Source organism: Diospyros lotus, chromosome 1 (assembly GCF_014633365.1).
Source record: "Diospyros lotus cultivar Yz01 chromosome 1, ASM1463336v1, whole genome shotgun sequence".
Taxonomy (NCBI): domain Eukaryota; kingdom Viridiplantae; phylum Streptophyta; class Magnoliopsida; order Ericales; family Ebenaceae; genus Diospyros; species Diospyros lotus.
In genome coordinates this window covers 47,355,769-47,362,897 of record NC_068338.1, presented here as the reverse complement: position 1 = coordinate 47,362,897, position 7,129 = coordinate 47,355,769, and positions in this window count along the sequence as shown.

Genomic DNA, 7,129 nt, shown 5'->3' with positions numbered 1-7,129 from the left:
TTAATAATATTTAAATACATTAATTGATTTATTATACTCTTTCAATAATTAAAAAATATGATATTTAGTCTCTAATATTCAAAACATCAAAATTTTATATCTCAATTACTTAAAAACAAAACTTTTATTTATGACATATAGAAGATAGATATAGCAAAGTGAAAGTATCATGTTATAAAAAAATCACATTAACCAAACACATCAAATTAAAATTTACCCATAACTTAAAAAAATCTTAAATTTCAAATACTTAAATATTTAAATCACTAACCTAAAGCCCTACCTTTTTCAATTCTCAAGCATAAAATATTATAAAATTAATCTTTATCATTTATTTTTATTGAACTTATTCCAACCTTCTCACTCTCTTGTTTATATCTTCTTTTGTGTCACATGTTAAATACTTAAATAATAAATTTTAATAATTAAAATATAAATTTTTAATATTTTATATAATTATTAAAAAATATAATAAATTAATTAATTTATTTAAATATTATCAATCAATCATCCACATGACATGTCACTTACGACAACAAACACGTTTATGCATGTACTAATATTTCATCACAATAAATACTTAAATTAATAATTTTAATAATTAAGATACAAAATTTTTATATTTTATACATTAAAATTTAACATCATATTTTTTTAATTATTAGATTGTTTTGTAGTACATAATCATCATTGTAGACATCTGTGGGCCACGTGATCATTCACGTGGGAACAAAATATTTCCTCTCTGAGTCAAAAGTCAAAACCCAAAATGTGAACTGAATGGCGATTGAGCATCTTCTAAACTTTTTTCGCTGGCAGATATAATTATTATTTAGAACTCGAATCCCAAGAATATATTTAATTCTCCTATTAAGTTTTCCCATCATGCACACATATATTAGATAAGCCGCGTTTACTATACATATTTATTCGATGTAATTTAATATAGGATTTTAAGTTTATTTGTGAATATTTATAAAAAAAAATTATATTGCATTTAACATAAAGTAATATTAATAATTGTAATAATTAAATGACAATCAATCTATTTTCTATAGACAATGTACATTATTAAATTTTATTTCTAACAACTAAATAATTATATTAGTTAATTATACAATATAATTATTATTAATTAACAAAATTATTTAAATATTAAAAATAATATGTAGCAAAAACTGTATAATCATTAAGTCAATTCAATATTTTAGTAATAATGAGATTAAACTTGTTATGATTGGCAATTCAGTAAAAATTTTAAAATACGATTGCAATCAAATATCATAAAAAAATTTAACGTTAGAATTTTATAATAACATCATTACATTTTTATCTCTTAAACTTAATTAATAATAAAAAAAAATTATGTTAAACTTAGAAAAATATAAAATTCAAAAATTTAAACCCAAAATTCCAAACTTATCTGTATTAATTTATATCAATAGTTAAACTTGATGGACGATATATTATCAGTAACTATGAGATTGATGGCATAAAATATTTTATAGAAAATAATATTTAAAAAAAATTCAAAACATTATGATCAACAATATTTCTTTTACTTAACCCTTAGATTTATGGTTTGCAAAAAGAGTAATGGTATTCGGCCACCCCCTTCATTGCTTGTCATTTTCATTTTAAGAAACGCTTGCTAAGTACATTTCAACCGTTCAATCAATGGTTATCTATTAATTATTATAGTTTCATATGTGTGTATATATATATATATTGGATAGATGAACTCATATTCTTTGATTTGATTGATCTTTGTCTGTATATGCATTAATGATATTATCTTTTGTCCACTCATGGCATCTTAGATCGCCTCGTGTAAGACTTTTCAATTGGAGACCTGTTTTTACTTTCTAGAATTTTCATATAAACTAGTTCTCGCCCATGATACAATATTCAACAAAAATATGTATAAAATAATAATTTAAAATATAAAATTAAATTAATAAAAAAATAATAATTTTATTTTATTAGGATGAAAATAAATTTTAAAAGACTTCTTTGTATATAATATTTATAGTCAAAGTTATTTGTTCACCATCTTTTATCACATATTAGCATCTTTAACCCCATCTCATGACTCTCGATATTACAACATACAATTACCCATTTATCTGTTTGGAGAATTAATGTTTAAATCATTATTAATTATATTTATCTGTTATTTAATATGTCTAAGATTTATTTTTATTTTTTAATTCTTAAATATTTATCTATTGTATTGAATAAATTAAATAATTTATTTTTTAGTGTATTGAAATCTGTTGTATTCAATAAATTAAATGTAAACACATTCGATAATATTTATCTACTTAAAGAATTAACATTTAAACCATATTTATTTGTCATTTAATGTGTAAGATATATTTTTTTATTTTTTAATTCCTAAATATTTATTTATTTTATTCAATAAATTGAATAATTTATTTTTTGATGCATTGAAACTGCTATATTCAATAAATTAAATAATTTATTTTTTGGTGCATTGGAACCTACTGTATTCAATAAATTGAATAAATTAATATTGAATAATTCATTTTTTGGTGCATTAGAACCTAGTATATTTAATAAATTGAATAAATTATTATTGAATAATTCATTTTTTGGCGCATTGAAACCTGCTCTATTCAATAAATTGAATGTAGAGCTTTGGAAAAAAAAAATAAATTAGCACAATCAACTTATTAAATCTCTGTCTTCTTAATTTTAATTAATAAATGTACATTTGGTAATATTTATCTGGTTGAAGAATTAACGTTAAAACCATCATTAACCATACTTACCAAGCTAAATAATTTCAAAAGCTTTTCATCACTATTTAATGTGCCTAAGATATATTTTTTTATTCTTAACTATTTATCTACTGTATTCAATAAATTGAATAATTTATTTTTTGATGCATTAGAACTGTTGTATTCACTAAATTGAATATATAACATCCCAAAAATTTGAGAAATAAATAATGATTATTAATTTTGGTGTTTGACGTCAACATCGAGTAATTGAGAAATTAAGAGACAATATCTATTTATGTTATTTTGAAAAAATAAGTAAATAAGATAATTATTAATTCTTGCATCTATGGAAATTATTGGTTAATTATGAGTTTAAAGAAAATAGTAATTTATTTGAGCATTTGGAAATTTAAGGAAATATATGTTGATTCTGTTTTAAGGAAAATAATTGTTTATTAGGGAGTATTTAGGAAAATAATAAAATAAATTAAATGGGTGAAATTTTGGAAATGTTAGGGTGTAAGTGAAATTAGAAAGAAATGGGAATTGGGCGAGTGTGCAATTAATGGAAGTTTTGGGTGTTGAAAAGTAATTTGCGAAAGTGGCTGAGGATCTTTTTATAATTATTAGAATGCGTATATAAGTTAAATGGAGTGGCTGGCGGAACGGTTATGTGCGCGTGTGCGTGCGCGCGCAAGAATTTTTGGGCTGATTTTATCAGCCCATGGCGCCTGAAACGGCGCCGTTTTGGGCGCCAGTGCTGGCCCCTTGCGCGGCCACGTGGCGCGCGCTGGCGCGCGCTGGCGCGCCCAGCGGCTGCCTGTCTTACGCCCACCGCTTTGCACGTTTTTTAAGGCCAAATTGGCCGAGTTTTTCTACCGATTTTGCTGCTTTAAACTACTTCAATTGAAGCTAAAAATTTAGATTAATTTGGGAGAGAAGCAGAGAGCTCGGGAGATGAAGAAAATGGCGCGTAGAGGCTAGAAATTTTGAGGAAAATTGGGAGAAGTTGAGGATTAAGTTAAGTTTAATTGCGGTTTAATTACTCGGGTGAGTAAATAATTATGTATTAATAATTTTGTACGGTTAGATTTTAATTATAAGTTTGATTTTGTTAATTTGGGTGATTATGCTGTGTTGGATGTATTAATTTGGTGTGCAAGTATATATATATACATACTTAGAGCACTGTGTGCGTGAGAGTATATTATTTTGATTGTGAAAGTGTGAGGGTTTGGATTGCAGTGAGTGTGCCGTGTGTCAATTTATATATCTATATGTATATATGTGTAATCAGTGTGTGAGTGTGAATCAGTGGGTGAATGTAATGAAATTAGGATAAAAGAAAAATTAAGAAATGCCTGGCCGTGTAAGCATATTGGTGAAGATATGTGTATATGCTGTTAAGCAAATATATATATATATATATGTTCCTATGTTTATAAGCTAAGCATATTGGTGAGTTGTTAATATTATATATTAATTAATTAATTATATATATATATATATTGAGGATGTTATTGATGTGATATAATTTAAATCAAATATAAGACTCATCGGGGTTTTATTTACGGTGTGGCTACATGGGATTTTAGATGGTTAAATTATTTAAATTACACGGTTAAATTTAATTAGTGTGAGCCACGAGTTTTATTAATAGTTATTAAACATTTTACTTCGTAGCGGGAGTGCAAGAAAGAGAAGAAACGGCCGTGTAAAGGTAAGCTCCTAACCCTCTCATTGGATTCAATAAATTAAATAATTCTTAAATATTTATCTATTGTATTGAATAAATTAAATAATTTGTTTTTTAGTGTATTAAAATCTATTGTATTTAATAAATTAAATGTAAACACATTCGATAATATTTATCTACTTAAAGAATTAATATTTAAACCATATTAACCATATTTATTTGTCATTTAATGTATAAGATATATTTTTTTATTTTTTAATTCCTAAATATTTATTTATTTTATTCAATAAATTGAATAATTTATTTTTTGATGCATTGAAATTGCTATAATCAATAAATTAAATAATTCATTTTTTGGTGCATTAGAACTTGCTTTATTCAATAAATTAATATTAAATAATTTATTTTTTGGTACATTAGAACCTGTTGTATTTAATAAATTGAATAAATCATTATTGAATAATTTATTTTTTGGTACATTGAAACCTGCTTTATTCAATAAATTGAATATAGAACTTTGGAAAAAAAATAAATTAGCACAATCAACTTATTAACTCTCCGCTTTCTTAGTTTTAATTAATAGATGTACATTCAATAATATTTATCTGATTAAAGAATTAACGTTGAAACCATTATTAACCATACTTACCAAACTGAATAAATTTCAAAAGCTTTTCATCACTATTTAATGTGTTTAAGATATATTTTTTTATTCTTAACTATTTATCTACTGTATTCAATAAATTGAATAATTTATTTTTTGATGCATTGAAACTGTTGTATTCACTAAATTGAATAATTTATTTTTTGGTATATTAGAACTTGATGTGTTCAATAAATTGAATGTAGGCAGAATAATAGCTTGAAAAAAAAAATAAATTAACACAATTTAAGCAAGAAACTGTATAAGTCAACTATTAACAATGACTGTCTTACTTATATATATATAAAGATATTTCGTCGATATTAATATTTATAATTATTGCTTTAAATTTTAGGACTAATAATAGAAATAGTTTTTCTCATAAATTTATAATTTTATTTACTTTTAATAATTAAGATTAAATTGACTTAATCAAATACAATTTTATCAATATTATATATTATCTAAGGTAATATGTAATAATAATATTTATAAAATTTATATGTACATATAAGTAAAAATATATATATATAACTTATTATGCATAATATACTTTTTTTTTTAGGTTATATGTATTTATTTATTTATATATGTAAATTTTATAAATATTATTATTATATGACACAATATCTGAATCAATATGAATATTTTTTTAAATTAATTTTATATATTACATAAAATTACACTCAATTAAAATAATTTAAATCTAATTATCAAAAATAAAAAATTATATAAAATTACAAATTAAAAAAAACATTTTTATCATTAACCCAAAATTTTAAAGCTTAAAATTTCCTTATTCTTGACCCCACTAAGTTTTGAAAATAATATTTTAAAATTTTTATTAAATTTTTTAAAATACACTGAAAGATATATATATATTATTTTTTTCTTATTTGTAAAATTTAAAATAAATTTATCTAAAAAAAGAAAAGATATATTTATTTAAAAAATCTCAAATACGTAAATTCTTTTTTAAGAGTTATCAAATAAATTTAACAAATATAATAAAAAAAATATTTAAATTAAAATAATTTATATATTTTATTTTTTAATCTATATCTTAATTAATAAATACTACCTACTCACGTTAAAATCTCTTAATTTCTAATGTTACTTTTAGTTGAAGTTTGTGTGATTTTCTATTATTAATTATCTTGTTTAAAAAGTGAATGACAGTTCTGGTGAGAATAAAATTGCACTCAAATGAGAATTTTAATATACCCTCCTATTTAAAAAAAATAATAATAAATATATCCAATCCTACTCTTATAAAAAAGACATAACTCTCTCTATCTTAATATCTCTGGGAAAATCCTAAATCTGGACAGAGCAAAATTGAAAAACTGATTTTGAGAATTGGATGATCCCTTCAATATTATTCCAAGTAGTTGCTACAAAAAATGACCCCTCAATTTTCTTTGGATGATAAGAAATTTAGAGTCATTATTTCTAGAGTATATATTCGATAAATTTTAGGTATATGTAATAATCAATAAATTGTGTACACTATATATTTTAATAAAAAATTAACAAGCTCATGATCCCAAAATAATTTATTTACTACAATTAACATAAAGAACATCCAAATATGCTTTAACTAACCACTAAAATAGACCTCAAAAGCCTCAATATTTATTAGTGTATTTCAATATTTATATCAATAAGTACTCACGTGATTATATAAGTCAACAGGGGTTGTGCCTAAATTATAAGTGTGACATATTTATATCCACACATTTTGACAATAAAAGAAAAGAAAACTCAACACAAATATATAACTAAAAGAAAAATATGCAAATGTATTCAATTTAAAAGGCAAAACCAAACCAAGTTCCGCCACCTAAATGGAAACCGAAAAAAGGCAACATCACTGATTACATCAACAGAAAAATGACGTGATTGAATTTTCTACACCTCTGGGTTTGTCAAAAGACAACTATTATATATCCTTAGATTTGTCAAAGAATCAAATATTATAACTGAAAAATCTATAGGGAAATTTTATTATACAATAAATATGTGTTTGATTGCATTATCTAA